At 41.1% G+C, this 16,507-nt stretch overlaps 1 long non-coding RNA gene across 1 annotated transcript in view; it reads right to left on the bottom strand.

The window, feature by feature from the left end:
- The window catches only part of LOC138760440 (uncharacterized), a 240,519-nt gene extending 226,975 nt beyond the window's left edge, over positions 1-13,544 (bottom strand). The window contains exon 1 of the long non-coding RNA XR_011355603.1: positions 13,432-13,544. This is a non-coding gene — a long non-coding RNA (uncharacterized lncRNA). The remainder of the gene's footprint in view (positions 1-13,431) is intronic.
- Between the last annotated feature and the right edge of the window lie 2,963 nt (positions 13,545-16,507).

Raw genomic sequence — 16,507 nt, 5'->3', positions numbered from 1 at the left:
TTACAGACAAGATAAAAGTCCTTAAGGTGTTTGAATGACATTTATTAAGTGCTTCGCAAGAAACTACTAGAGTTTAAAAGTCTTTATTGTGTCGTTGCAAAGTCCAATAGAGTGAGAAGGTGGTCTATAAACAATTGAGGACCTGAGTTTTCTGCCCTAAACTGGTTATTAGAGGAGAAATCTCCCACGTGAAGGTTGGGCTTTGAAAGAAAACAAAGGTTCAGGCTTATTGGCCTCAATTGTATCTGAGAGACTGACTTATAAATGTCCGGTAGGTATGATAATGTCTGTACACTTGAGAAGTTAAGAATTTATTTCCCCAATTCGCCGTGGTGGAATACCACAGCAGACACTAGAGACCTTGAGACAACAAAAAAAGTACTCAGGGACGCCTGCCTGGTGAACAAGAACGACGACAGAAGGCTGCGACAGCTGTGTCCGGATCAGGTAGGAGATATTAGTGAAAAAGTTGACAAACTCCTAAGAGACACCCAGTTTATTCGAAATACTTTTGATAAGTTAAATGAGGGTATTACCAACATCACCAAGGAGATAAAGTTACGTAAATTCATAGATTGGTACAGGGAAACAGGACAAAAGTATAGCCCAAATATTTGGTTTTCTAGTTGTAATTTAACTTTCAGACCCCTTTGGGAAAACAGAGAGTGGAAAACGAGCAATCAGAGTATACAGGACAGTCTGAAGTCAATTGGAGGACAAGACTTCGAGACTGTTCTTTTAAAAGATATTAGTCATCCAGCTTGCAAGGGGACATTTTTAAAAGCAATTTTCGTTGACATAGATCCCCTAAACAGACAAAAACCTAAATTAAAACAGGCATTAGAAAGCGGTCCCGCAGCTATGGCTGTACAGTTGCCTGCTAAGACTTTTGACCAAGTTATTAAGGAAATTAATCAGGAATTAGAGGAGCGAAATACCAGTAATGCGGCATTGGAAAAACAAAAAATGCTCCGAAAATGTGTAGACCGCTGGAGGAAGAGGGGTTGGTTACCCGGGGGCACTGAGATGTTCCTGACAGGTGAGAGAAAAAAAAAAAATTTTAAAACGTAGTGTCTTAGATAAGCTGGAAGAAACAAAACACAGAAGGGAAAGGAAAAGTGCCTGTTTCCAGTTTCCAGCCACGAAGTGTCCGGGTTTGCTCTCTCCCTCCCTCCTTTCACCCTCCCCCCTCTCTCTTCTCTCCCCCTCTCTCTCTTCTCCCCCCCCTCCTCTCTCACCCACTCCCCCTCCCAATCCCAATCTGTGGCGGTGCTGCCCTGAAATCCCCAGGTTGGGCAGGGCAGAGAAATACAATTTGGTTTTAATTTTGTGCCCACAATTCCAGCTCCGCATCAAATGGGATCCTGTTTTATCCTCTCTCCCTCCCTTTTTCCCGCACCCCCACCATTGCGGGATCAGGGCAGACATTGTGGGCTGACGTGTAGCTCACTCAAGGTGGGAGGGAAGGAAGGAGTGATAGTTCCCAGTGGTGGGAGACCCAATCTGATCCAGACCAGTGATCACAGGATGAGAACCTTTTAAAACCTTTGAAACGAAAGTGTTAATCTGAAGACTTTTCTCCCAGTGGGGCCAGTGCAAGGCATTTTCTCTCTCTATCTCTTGTGCTCTGTGTATCTGCCTCTCTATCTCTTTCTCTCGCTATGCTCTCTCTCTCTCTCTCTCTCTCTCTCTCTCTCTCTCTCTCTCTGGCACCCCAGATGGGACACTGGAGTCACGTCCCTTATATTCAGATATTGAGACACTGGGGTGTGACAAGAACCACGGGAATAGGGACACATCAGACGAGGTACAGGCCCCTTTAATAAAAATAGAAGGGGGAGTAATAGATGTAGAGACCCCTCTGGAGTCCAAGAAAATAGAAAAGGAGTTAGAGATACAGAAATGGAACATGAAAAAGGTTCAGGATAACATTAAAAACTTAAACAGAGATATTAATGTGCTGGGGCAGATCAGTGAGGATCAAAAAGAATTAATGGTAGGTGTATTTAAGGAAGTGGAAAAGATAACTACAACACTGTCAGGAGAAATTAAAGCTGAAGGAATGGTAATAGGAGTAAAGGACGAAAAGTGTAGTACAGATGAGGAAACGAGATACGATCCACCATGGGAGGAAAGTAAAAGGAAAAGACTCGGGAGGGAGAAAAATAGACATGCCTACCTGGACATAGTTAGAACAAAAGAGAAAGATGTGAAACAACTAAACTATGGCCGAAAAGATTATCTTAGAGATGAACGTGACCAATATACCTTTGACCCTGAGACATTGGAAGCTGATAGGGACAGTGACAGTGACGAAGAAGAGTCAGAACAAGGTGGGATAAATAAATGCATGCCAAGAGTAAAGAAGGAGCAGAAATCCCCAAAATTGAGATATCAATGCCCATTACTGATCACGGGACGGGGAACTCAAAAATATGTACCCTGGACTTAGAGAGTTTAATGAAAAAACTACCTCCGTTGAGTAATGGGGCTAGTCCATGGATTTCTTGTTTTGAGCGAGAAACCTGCCAAGAACAATTAGCACTCGCAGATGTCAGAACTATCATGATAAAATTAAAGGCAGAAGGGGCCCTGAAGCAAATAGAGAGAATTGTAAGAAGCAGTAAATTGGGGGATGAAATAGAATTTAACCCACTTCGGAATAAATTTTGGGAAGCACTTAGAGAAACATTTCCTACACCCTATAGTTTGGATGCCTTGGTAACCCTTCAACTAAAGGAAGGAGAGACTGCACACGAGTATTTCACTCGAGCATGGGACTTATGGGAAACAGGGACTGGAGAAAGACCCGACCACAGCCCCTTAGGAAGGGCTCACTTTCGTAATGGGATAATAAACGGACTACCTGCTACGGTTCAAGCAAAATTAAGGGACATTGTGGGATTAGAGACAATGTCAGAGGATTTGTGGAAAAGACACCTGACACATGCAATCAAACGACATCGTCAATCAGAGCATGCTAAGTCAGAAAGTGCGTCCCAGAAGGAGGTGGACAAAACAACCGATAAATTGGTGAGAGCCATAGAACATATAGGGGTTAAATTAGCGGCCCAACAGATAGTCCCACAGGTCATGGGGCCAGTGATAAATCCGGGACCCCAAGTAAGAAATGGTTGGGAAAGACAGCTAGGTACAATGTATAGAGGGGAACATGCAGTATGCTGGTACTGCCAAAATCCTGGACACTACCAGCGGAACTGTCCGGAGGCTGGGAGAGCAAGGGGAAAAAGATTACCCTCTATTAGAGGCTATCGGGGAAGAGGAGGAAACTTAAGAGGACAAGCAAGGGGTAGGGGTGGACACATTGATGGGCCCCAGAGAATCGGGGGGTGGCAGAGTGATCAACAAGTCCAGGCACCTCAGTGTAATGACTATATTGAGGAAGGTGCTGAATTTGATTATTGAAGGTGCCCTGGAGAATCAAAAATCACGCCTCCCTGGGAGCCACCAAAAATTTGGGGGACGGTAAATGGAGAAAAAATTGAATTTATGGTTGACACAGGGGCAGCAGTTACGACAGTGATTAAAAAACCCCCAGGGAGCACATTTTCGGGCAAAACATTATCTACAATAGGATTCTCCGGGATAAGGGAAACACAGCCCTATACAGATAACATCGACATGACATTTGGACGACAAAGGGTTAAAACGCCTGTCCTGGTTGTGCCAAGTTGCCCCATTAATTTATTAGCAAGGGACATTCTTACCAAACTAGGAATAACCATACAATGTTCTGAGAAGGGCCTTCGGTTAACATACCCAGGGGATACAATAAGAAGGGGAGGACAGTTTATAGTAATGACCCCATCTAACGCTTCAGAAGACTCTGTGGAGGTTAGTATTTTCTGGAGTCGGCTACTGTATGATGAACCAGGCCCAGGGCTGATTAAACAGTTTTTTGAGTGGAGGGCCAGTATTCCTCGGTATGGGGATTACCATTATCCACTAGATCCTATGCATGTTACATTAAACTACACCATCCACGCGGACCAGGAATATGAGGAGAGGTGGGACTCTCTAAAAGAAGGGAAGACAGAAACGATACATTGTCCATTTATCTTTGTAGGTAAGGAGGGAATAGCTGCTATGGTTGTCATGACAGAAGAACAAATGGAGTGGTTCTGCTTAGGAGTAGAAAGTGTGCCTCATGTGACCTTGGGTATTGACAAAGATCATCACGCTCGACAGCTGGGTCCGATGGTAAAGGAAGCGATAGGGTGTGAATACAGGCAGACAGAAATCCCGGGATATTCCACCTCGGAGGGAGGAAAATTTGTCAGACTGAATATTGAAGCATGGGACCAGGTAGTGAATGAGAAAGTAGAAAGAGACCGAGCCATAGAAGGAGAAAATATTGATCACAGAGACTCAGACAAATATTTTTCTAATCTGAGTCCACATATATGGACAACGGGGCCCTATGATGTGGGAGTAATAAAAGGAGAGGTATTTCTAGAATTGGCCAACCCCGGGCAGAAACCAATATGGAGAAAACAATACCGCTTGTCGCCCAGTCAGGAGGAGGGTATTAAAGTAACGATAGAAGGGTTAATGGAGTCAGGGGTTTTAAGGGCGGCACCTGACAGTATGTGGTACACGCCCATCATGCCTGTTCCCAAACCGGGTAGAAAAGACTGGAGGATGGTACACGACCTCCGGGAGATTAACTTGGCTACCAAGACCATCGGGAGACCAGTCCCAGACCCATATGTAGCACTTAGGGCTCTGAGTCCGGAGCACGAATACTATACTGTCATTGATCTGGCAAACGCATTCTTCTGCTTGAATTTAGCTGAGGAATGGCAAGACTGGTTAACTTTCACTTACCAAGCACATCGGTACACATACACTAGATTACCTCAGGGTTATAAGGACAGTCCAGGACTGTTCAATCAGGCCCTTAGCGAAATCCTAATGAAATTAAAGCTCCCGGAAGATGTTACACTGATTCAGTATGTAGACGACCTACTATTAGCAGGGAAAACGCCACATGGGTGCCTGACAGGGCAGCCAAACAGGTTACTGGTTATCATGAACATATACAGGGGATGATTTTGAGGTCCCATAACAAAAAAAATGAATCTGAAACTAAGGAGACTTGTAGCAGATTGAATGACTACACAGATGAGTTTTGTGGAGGAAGAGTGCTGTACAACTGGCTCCCCGCTAACTGGGATGGTCGGTGTGCTCTAGTAACCCTTAATGCGCCAGTGCTGATTGTCAAAATGCAGGAGGGAGACGAGGATTCCCTAGAATTGCGCCACACAGAGAGTTGGCTGTGGAGAAAAAGGAGGAGTGTTGGACTCTTGGGGCCGGGAGGAAGGAACCCTGATGGGGTATGGATTGATGCCATTGGCCAAGCCCGGAATATTCCGGACGAATTTAAATTAGCCGATGAGATTGCAGCTGGGTTTGAAAGCTTTCCTGTTTTTAGTGCAATATTTCCCATCACTGTAAATAAGAATGTTAATAGGATCAACCTTATTCACTATAATGTCCAGCGCCTTGCAAATTTGACCAGGGACGTTGTTGAGGCAATACATCAACAACTGTCAGAAACTTCCCTTATGACACTTCAGAATAGGATAGCGATTGATATGGTGCTGGCAGAGAAAGGTGGAGTGTGTGCTATGTTTGGAGATCTATGCTGCACTTCTATCTCTAATAACACAGGGCCAGATGGATCACTCACTAAGGGGTTAACGAAACTTAGGGCATTGGCGAAAGAATTAAAAGCCCAGTCTGGAGTCTCCAATCCTGTTTTATCCTGGTTACAGGGAGTGTTTGGGAGATGGAGCACATTGTTAGGACAACTTTTGCTGGGTTTGTTCATTTCTGTATCAATTTTTATCACTTGTGGCTGTTGTTGTATTCCATGCATTCGAACGCTGGTCACGAGGACCATAGAGAAAGCCTTTGCTGACCGTGATGAACTGCCTCCGAAATATCAAGCTGTGCAGGCTGTGGAGCAAGACTATCTCACATTACAGGAGGCGGAGAAAGTTGCTGAGATCGATCTGGAGTCTGAAGGGGAATGTGATGGGAAGGAGGGATTGTGAATTAGATTGTTACACATATAATTTTAACCTTGCTTGTAACCCAAATATTATAACATTGATTGTAACACAAACATTATTAATCAGATTGTAGAACAAGTATTATGAATTAGATTGTAGACCATATGTTAACTTGGGAATTTACTAATGTACGGGGGGTTAGCTAGTTTTTTGCTTGGGGGCAAATGGGATGAAACTTGTAAACGGGCAATGGGATCGGGGTGACGGATGGGGGGTGTACGCAAAGGAGGGTTGGGGGAGCCCTCGCCCACCAGCCGAACTGCCCTGTGAACAGAACCCGTATAGAGCTTGGCAATAATAGGCGAACTAATGTAACGCGGTGGTAGCATAGTCAGGGCGAGATTGTCCTCTAAAGAGGACAAAGGAGGGATTGTAAGGTAAAACATCATGAGATGGGAATGTGTAGGGAGTTACCCTGTACAGGGCAGTAACAAGAAGGGGAGGTGTCCTTGTACTCCTGTTAGGTAAAACATCATGAGATGGGACCGGAGAAGGAGTCACCCAGTACTAAGGAGTAACAGAATGCATCCTTGTACTTACAAGATAAGAGAGACATTGATGGATTGAGAGGCAGGAAGCTAGCAGGGAAAGGATAGCAACAGTTTTAGTCATTGGACAAGTAATGATATGATGATGTTCTAAGCATGTATCCAAGGGTATAAAAAATCACCATTTTGCTGATAACGGCAGAATGCATTCTCCGACTAACTTTGTTAGTCGCAAGTGTTACAATCCGGTAATAAAGAACAAAGAACCCTGATTTCGACTCAGCCTGGTGTTTGTCTCACTCATTCATGAACAAAGCAGACCTAACAAGAGTGAGAAGTGAATGATTAGACTATTAAATCAAAGAACTTACCTGAACATATACACATTACATAGAAATGCACTTAGAATTAGAAGGGGGTTAAGTTAGGTTAAGTAATTTAATAGTAATAAGTTAAAGTTTGATTCTATTTACAGATAATTAAAAGCAACTTTTGTTTAAGTAACCATTTGTCTTGGTGAATTACTATTGTTGCTGGGTTTTGGCATCCTCTGGGCTCATAAAAAGATGCTTAGATTATCAGGATAAAGAGACCATACTCCGAGTGGCCATTAAGTGTACGCAAAATTATCAGGTCCTGTTAATAGTGGTTCAAAGGTGAGTATTTTTTAATGTGGATTTTATATGATGGTTGTGAAGAAAAAGAAGAGGTTAATCCTGTTAAATCATTTTTGTGGACAAAATGAATGTACATTCTCTTTATGACATCCAGCTATGCTTAAAGTATTTTGGGGGAAAATCAGGAATGCTTGTTTGCAAATGAGATGGAAGCTTTAGAGTTTGCAAATTCTCTTCCAAGTATTAAACTGGATCAACAAATGGATGTATAGAACTTGGGCACTCAGCATGTTTTATCAGATTAACCTGAGGTGATTCAATCTGCAGGAAAAGTATTGATGCAACAAGAAACTGAAGAGTTCGATGATGAACAAGTGAATAGAGATCTTGAAGAGGCTGCTGTCAACTACAAATGAAATGTTTCTGTAGGGAATACTATTACGGGGAGGGAGGGGGGCGGAGGTTTTTCCTTCTCCTTCTGTAACCATGCACCATCTTGTAGCTTGGGCCACTTCCCATACTATGGGGGAGGGGGGGGAGTAGCACTGTGCTGTTTTTTGGCAGTAACTTTTCTTTTGAGGGTTTCTTTTAAGTATTTCATTTTTTTTGTTCCTTTCCTTTTTCTTTTTCCTATTTTCTTCTTTTTTGATGGAGATGTCATGTGATTGATAGCCTTAAGATGCTGGGGGTCCAGGAGGAAAGGCTTGGGAGTTCTGAATTTTTTGGAAATGGCTGTTTGTAATGTATTAAATTTTGTAAGTTTTAATATGAATGGGCTTAACAAACAGATTAAGAGAAAAAGGTGTTAGCTTATATAAAAAAAACTGAAAGTCGATTTCACTTTTTTTGCAAGAGTCTCATTTAACAAAAAGATTGGGTAGGTCAAGTGGTAGCATCAACATTTAACTCGAAAGCAAGAGGAGTTGAGATATTGATTAAGACTTTACCTGTTAAAATTCAAAGGATGGTTACAGATTCTGGGGGGAGATTAGTTTTGATTCATTGTCAAATTTATTCTGAAATGTGGACACTAATGAGTATTTATGCACCAAATGTAGATGATGAAGGATTAATTTGTGATACTTTTATGCATTTAGTTTAAGTTCATGATAATGTTTTGATAGGAGGGGATTTTAATTGCTATCTTGGTCCAGATAAGTTGGCAAGATCAGTTGTGAGAGCAAAAGTGGCAAAGTTAAAAATGGTGAAGGTTAAATCCAAAGGAAAGGGACTATTCTTTTTATTCACGTAGGTATGATTCTTATTCGAGAAAAGATTTATTTTTAATATCAGTGCAATTACAGGGAAGAATTATGCATGTAGAGTAGAAGGCTAGACTTTTATCTGATCATTTATCACTTCGGATGACATGTTTGGTCCTTGAGAAAGAAAAATTGGTTATAGGTAGAGATTCAATTCTACATTGCTGAAGAGGGTGGATTTTTGTGAGTTTATAAGGAAACAGATTCAAGATTTTTTAGAAATACATTCTAATTCAATGGATAATAAATTTGTTCTCTGGGATGCTTTGAAGGCATATTTATGAGTCAGATAATAAGTTATACAGCAAAAATTAAGAAAGATTATATGAAAGAGGTTGATCAACTGGAAAAGAAATAAAAGGTTTGGAGAAGGATTTACAAAGAAAGGCTTCTGATGGGAAAAGGAAGAAATTTATAACAAAAAGCTAAATTATAACACGATTCATACTTATAGAACAGAAAATTTCACTGAGAGAACTAAACAAAGGTACTATGAATTAGGGGGAAGGGCTCATAAAGTTCTTGCCTGGCAGTTGAAAATGGAACAAGCTCCTAGAGCAATTAATGTTATTAAAAAGCATTCTAAAAAGATTACCTATAAACCAGAAGAATTTATTTATTTATTTAATGATTTTTATTTCAATTTATATAGATCTGAGTTTAGTTGTGAGGAGACTAAAATTGAGAATTTTACTCTCAAATTAGTTTACCTAGTTTGAATTACCAGCATCAAATGTGCTCCTTTTACAGCAGGAAGCTAGTGAGGTATTAAGTTCATTGCAAAGTGGTAAGTCACTGGGGAAGGATGGTTTTCCACATGAATTTTTAAAGAAATTTAAGGACCTTTTAATACCCCATTTTATGGAGGTGTTAAAGCAAGTGGAGGAATCCCATTCTCTCTGAACTGACTGCACTTTCCCTTCTAACACAAGGGGGGACATTAGGGAGAACTTCTTCACACAGAGAGTAGCAGGAGTGAGCTGCAATGGGGGGTCAATTTTAACATTTAAGAAAAGATTTGGAGAGGTATATGAATGGGAAGGGTATAGAGTTTGATGGACAGGGTGCAGGTCAGTGGGACAAGGCAGAATAATAGTTTGGCACAGACTTGAAGGGCAAAAAGGCCTGTTTTCTGTGCTACATTGTTCTATGGTTCTTAAGATTGTTTGGGAATTCAGGCAGATGGTATTAATGGACAAAAATGTGAGCAAGGTCATGGTGGACCACAGGGACTATTTCTGTGATGTACAATCTCATAAAGGCAGGTACTTCCTGTCACAGCAGTTAATTTCATTACACCTCCTCTATTCCCTACATTATAACAGTGACTACACCAAGTAATTTTGAGTTCTGGGGCATTTTAAAATGGACATTAATTCTTCATCACAAATGAAAGTACTTTTTATTGTCAATGGGAGCTTAATATTTTAAAGGAATGATTATACAATTACTTTTATGTTTATGCCAGAGGAAGCGTTAAGCACAAAACTGCTTTTGTCAATGTCAGACTCAGCTGTGATGTTCCAGCTGGCCTGACAACAATCACTGTCGAATTTTATTTTAGGAAATGCCCATTTGTTAACAGATCTGAGCAAGTAGGACAGTATCAAAAAAGATCAGCAAAAGAGGTAAAGATAAGCTGCCGAAGTGAAGGATTCTCTGTCATATGTAAGGGTATTCATTTGCAAAGGATTGAGTGGCAAGTGTTTGGAAGAGCTCTGGCTTTGGATGTGACACCATCTTCAAGTTGTCAATCACACAAAAGGTTTCTACTTGTGCACAGGTGCATTGGGGTGGTTCTATTCAGAATAGAATGACCTCTGCTACAGTGCAAGGCTATTAAACACCAGTGACTCATATTTGAGTCTGCCACTGACTGTAGGGAGATTGTAGATTCTTCGCATGTCTGTGTGGGTTTCTTCCAAGGGCACCTGTATCCTTCCATGTTCCAAAGGTGTTCTGGGGTTAATTGTTAGGTGGACATGGGCCCATGGGCTGGAGGGACCTCTCACCATGCTTCATCTCTAACTTATTATTTTTTAAATGATCCTAGATTGTTCAGGAATAGATTTCAATAAAGCCTCAGTGGTCCTGGTTCTACCATCACATCATCTGCGTCTCAATTTAGAAGCCAACACTCTAATTTCTGGATCAGGAGGTGAGGGTTCAAGTTAGATGCCTGAAATGTGGTAATCAAAATCTAGATTGACTCAGTGGTGAAGAATTGATGGTCTAATACATTGTTGGGGATGTTGGTTATTAGCTCAGATGTAAAACCGATGTTCCATCTGCTGTCTCAGGAGGATGATCCCAATTGTCCAAGTTAATAATTATCTTTCCTTCAGCAAAATGAAGTGGCGAATGTGGAGTCAGATGAAGGCCAAAACAATTAAAGGTGGTCACAGAAAGTAAATGAACTGGTAGATTTTAAGAATAGTTTATTATTGATGCTGGACTTTCATTTCACCTGAATTAAGAATTCTCAGTCGCCATGGTGGGATTTGAACCAGCATCTCCACCCACTGAACATTGGTCTGTTAACTACCATCAGCATGAGGCCACATAAAGAATACTGTAAAGGCAAGCATCTACTTTTCTTCAGTCAAGTCATGTCAGGTTTATTGTAATCTGATTGCACAAGTTTAACCCAATGAAACAGCGTTTTCCAGTCCACAGTGCAATACATACAGACAGACAACCAGACATAACACACTGTAATGGAAGATTCTAACCTGTTTTTTTTAAATTTACAGCTCTTGGTTCTGCAAGGCTGAGAAACTGCTTGTTTTTAGAATCAGCAGACATAAGCTAAATTCCACCAAGGGGCCAATGAAGAAAGGGCATCTGTGTACCAAGAACATTTAATCTTCCTGCTTGTTTTGGTCACAGACTGTCAGAGGCCTAGCCTTGATGCATAATAAACCATTGTATTCAAAGTGATAAGCTGAAAATTATGTTATTGGTTAGTAGCCTAGCATGCTAGCTTGCTTGCTTATCTTTCTTGCTGTGCTGGGAATAGGTGCTTGGGTAAGCAGTTTTTGGGTAATATAAGCCATGGTCCCGCTGCTGAAGTTTGAGACTCTCCGAGAGGTGGCAACATCTCTCAGCAAGAAGAAGAAGAACTTCTGGAGTCCAGCCAACATCCCAGTCAGGGGAGGTGGAGAAGCTGCTACCGGCGCACTGACAACCTACTACAAGTGTGCAGTCGTTGCCTCGCTTCGGCAGTTAGGACCAGTCCAAGCGTTGATAAGTATAGTTGGGAAGGGCTTGCATATTGTAGTGTGAAATCAGCTTTTGAATTTGTAATAAACATTTGTATAATCTGAACTGCTCTCGGTGTGTGTGTCTATTTTCTTTCGGTAGCTCAAACATTGTGACCAATCTAAAACAAACAAAGTGAGAGGTATAAGTTTACCCAAGACACACACATACAGACAAACAAGACAATACATATGCAGGACAAGTTTTCATATATACAAATAAATAAAAAGATATTGTTTTGTGAATATGAGAAACTCAGATGGTGTGAGGAGTTCCTTTGGTCGTTCAGCTTTCTCACTGACTGCAGGAAGAAGCTGTTGCTCAGCCTGGTGGTTCTGGCTCTGATACTCCTGTATCTCTTTCCCAAAAGGAGCAGCTGAAAGATGCTGTGTGCAGGGTGGAAGGGGGTCCTCAATGATTTTAATGCTGGGTGATTTGGTATAACTTGTTGTCACCAGGAAACAAATCTGAAACATTTCCTCAACGTTTGGCATGAAATATTTTACTTTAAAAAAAAACATTTACAAAAATAGCATGCCTTTTCTTTCACATAAAATTTCTCATCCAAATATGAAATGAATGTATTCTTTTCACAGCAATAAATTTTATTCAACTTTCTGGTCAAGGTGTTCCACAAGATTTCATATCATGTGCAGCATTATGCTTCACTTCAAAATAGAAATAATGTCAGGCAGATGGTTCTATCAGAATATTTTTGGAAGATTCCAACAGGAAGCTGTATGAGTATGGCAGCAATAATCACACATCATTTTGATGTTAATGTGTCCCACATACTCCAAGGCCTGGCTATGCATAACACAATCCAGGCTCTTAAAGTGGCTTCAGTGCCAGTGCAAACAATCTTTAGTAAAAGATTTAGTATACAGACAATAAATCATCCAACAGGGAAGCAGACCCTTCAGCCTACTTAGTCTATGCCAAACATCAAGCACCCACTTACAATAATCCTACTCTAATCCCACTTTTATTTTCCTCACATTCCCATCTATTCTTCCCAGATTCTACATTTAGTTGCACACTTGGGGCATTTACAATGGCCAATTACCTGACTAACCTGCCCATTTTGAGATATGGGCAGCAACCGGAAAGCCTGGAGGAAACACACGGGGTCACAAGGAGAACATGCAAACTCCACACCGATAACACTTGTGATTGGGGTTGAACACAGTAGCATGAGGCAGTAGCTGCAGGTGCACAACCGAGGCATCCAATTGTAAAGGGTTAATATTTCAGATTTATTGTCAAACTACATGCATGACATCACATACAACCCCGAGATTCTTTTTTCCTGCGGGCCAGGCAGAATTACCACTTATTGGTAGTGCGCAAAAAAACTGAACATAATGTACACAGGTGAACAAATAAAGAAATGTACTTAAACTGACTGTTCAATATAGAGAGAAAAAAAATCAATAAACTGCAAAAGTAAGATTAATGTTGATGGAGCTCTGAATGATTTAAACACAATGCTACATTAAAAAAAAAGAAAACTGTCTGCAATTTAAGTCATGGTTCTGAACGTTTCAATTTCAACTCTTAGTTTTAAGTTAATATTCAAAAATCCTTACCGTTACTTTATACACTTAAAATGTTTGGAACACATTTAGGTTCAAATTGTGGAATGGTAACCATGTTAATTATTTGACAAAGGTGGCTGGAATTATTTTACTGAAGTGCTACTTACCATGTGGTCTTTGGTAGGTAGACAAAGGTGTCTCATCCTTCAGTAGCCAAGTGAAATTCCAGGTAGTCAAGTTATTATTTATAATCTCCCTGCTTTCTTCCACTGGTGGGGCTCCAGAAGCTGCAAACACAAAGAGTTTCATTAGCTTTATTCTTTGAAGTAGCACAAGGAAAAATGGAACAATCACAAACTTGGCATAGAGAAAAATATGCCCTATGATCAAGATCCAGTGGATGCAAAGAGTTGGCAGACAGGCTACGCTAGTGGATGATAATGGATTATGCTAACATATATTCCGTCTGAACTTTTGGATTAGAACTTTGTTGTCTGCAGAAGCCTACATTAAAATTGGTGTTTAGGTTTCCTTCAGGGTGCTCTATCCTCAACCAACTTGTGGCTGCAAAGATTTTTGCCTACTGATCGCCATTGGAAACTGGCAGGCTCTCCATGCAGAATTTCTATAAGGTTTCAGTGGTCTGCAACTACAATAAACAATCAATATTTCTCCAGTTTTGGCTCTGGATGTTTAATAATTTGAAAAATCTTGGAACATCTTTTCATTTCCTGCCTCCTGACTTGTTGGTTTACTTTGATTATTCCTCCCAGTATTACTAAACCAATAGCTGGAAACTCATACATTTTGCAATTTGATAGCTGGAAGAATTTACTCCATTTGACTCTTCAAACAGCATTTAGGCTGTGATGACTAATGTATTTATAACTGAAATATTCTTGGTTCTATTTTTCATACTTCCACCAACATTTCGTCAAACATGTAGTCGAGAAGGAATTTTGCATCAGATGGTGTTGCAGCCTTTTACCTCGGGAACATTAGTTATTAAACCCACACTGAATCACAGCAGAAGGAATCAAACCAACAAAAGGTAAATTTGACAGACAGCGTAAACCAGCCTAGCGATTGGGAGGCGTGATTAGCCTGTGCTTGTTCAATGTGATGCAGGCAGCGAGCCAACTTTGTACTGCTTGCTCATTACAATGACTGTGGCATTCAGCCAGCACTAAGTGACTTCAGCAGGAAGCCAGCAAAGATTAAAGGCCAGTTTACACCTCCTACTAGAGAGAGAGAGAGAGAGAGAGAGAGAGAGAGAGAGAGAGAGAGAGAGAGAGGATATTTGCTTTGGAATATTCATTACACTTCTGCATTGTGTTCAGGTGAAAGAAGAGAGGAAAGAAGTGCACTGATGAGTGAATGGAGAGCTGGAATTGCATATAATAGAAGGGTGTGTGTATAAATAAAAGACCATTACCAGAACACTCAGCCTACTGGCTATAGTTTAATGTAAAGACTTATTTGTGTACTCTGATCTATTTGCAATAACGACCAGCATTTCATCAGTTTAAAAAGGTGAGTAGACCACAGAATTACATTCCAATATGGGAATTGAAAGATTCCAACTCTGCTTTCTCTGGGACCTCTTTATGTACATGGGCTAATTCCATCTCCAATACACTGTCTGGTGTGACTTGTGCTGCATGTTATGTCCTGGACAGATTGAGTTCAATCAGTCTCCCTAAACTATGAGTAAAGCATTAAGAGCACCAAATGAAATAATGGAGGCAAGAAATGCAAAGGGCAATCTTTACTACATTGGATGATCATGGTTTTCCAGATCCCGATTTCATCTTTATTGTCAAAGTACGTACAACCCTAACATTCTTTATTCTCTGGGGAAGACAAAAGTACCACTTATTGGGAGCGCAAAAACAAACTGTACACAACAAATGAGTAAGGTGGACAATGCTACATAAGGTGGACAAGTAAGAATTTTTAAATGAGTCCCTGACTGAGTTTGTTGTTGAGGAGTCTGATGGTGGAGGGGTACCAGCGCACTACCAGCTGTTCTTAAACCTAGTGGTGTGAGTCTTGTAGCACCTGTACCTCATTCCTGACAGCAGCTGCGAGAACAGAGTATGTGCTGGGTGTTGTGGATCCTTGATGATTGTTGCTGCTCTCTGACGGCAACATTCCCTGTAGATGTTTTTGACAGTGGGCAGGGTTTTGTCTTGGAGTTTCTTGGTTGTGTCCACTACCTTTTAGGAGGGTATTGGTGTCCCAAACCAGACCATGATGTAGCCAGTCAGCACACTTTCCACCACACATCTGTTGAAATTTGCCAGGATTTCTGGTGTCATACCAAACCACTGCAAACTCCTGAGAAAGTAGAGATGCTGACATGCTTTCTTCATGATGCCATTGGTGAGTTAGGTCCAGCAAAGTTCCTCTGAGATAGTGGCTCCCAAGAATCTAAATGTGGTTACCTTCTCCACCTCTGATCCCCCAATCCCCCAATGATCACTGGATTGTATCCCTCTGGCTTTCCCTTCCTGAAGTTAACAATCAACTCCTTAGTTTTGGTGAAATTGAGTGCAAGGTTGTTGTTGGTGCACCGTTCAGCCAAGTTTTCAATCTCCGTCCTGTATGCTGACACATCACCTTTCTTTATTCAACCCACTACTGTGATTTTGTTAGCAAATTTGTAGATGGTGTTATTGTCATACCAAGCCACATGATCATAGATCAAAAGTGAGTAGAGCAGGGGGTAAGAACACACCCTGTGGTACTGATAGAGATTGTGGATGAGATATTCTTATCAATTCTCACTGATTGTGTCCATATACTAACCGTTACAAACCAAAGACAATGATAGAGTATTATAAGTGCCCGAGTACTTATGACTCAACCAGCCCCAAGTTGATTGAGTAATATTTCTTTTTCCCATTGTATCTTCATCAATTTTAATAAAATACCACAATAAGGTTATGACCCTATAATTGAATTTCATCTTTGCCTGATTACAATATAAACATGTACTGTTAATGGATGTATCTTTTCTTTGGCTTGGCTTCGCGGACGAAAATTTATGGAGGGGTATGTCCACTTCTGCTGCAGGCTCATTGGTGACTGGCAAGTCCGATGCGGGACAGGCAGACACGGTTGCAAGGGAAAATTGGTTGGTTGGGGTTGGGTGTTGGGTTTTTCCTCCTTTGTCTTTTGTCAGTGAGGTGAGCTCTGCGGTCTTCTTCAAAGGAGGCTGCTGCCTGCCGAACTGTGATG

The sequence above is a fragment of the Narcine bancroftii genome, chromosome 4 (assembly GCF_036971445.1).
Source record: "Narcine bancroftii isolate sNarBan1 chromosome 4, sNarBan1.hap1, whole genome shotgun sequence".
Taxonomy (NCBI): domain Eukaryota; kingdom Metazoa; phylum Chordata; class Chondrichthyes; order Torpediniformes; family Narcinidae; genus Narcine; species Narcine bancroftii.
The sequence above is the reverse complement of the archived record's forward strand: the minus strand, read 5'-3'. Positions and strand labels throughout refer to the sequence as shown.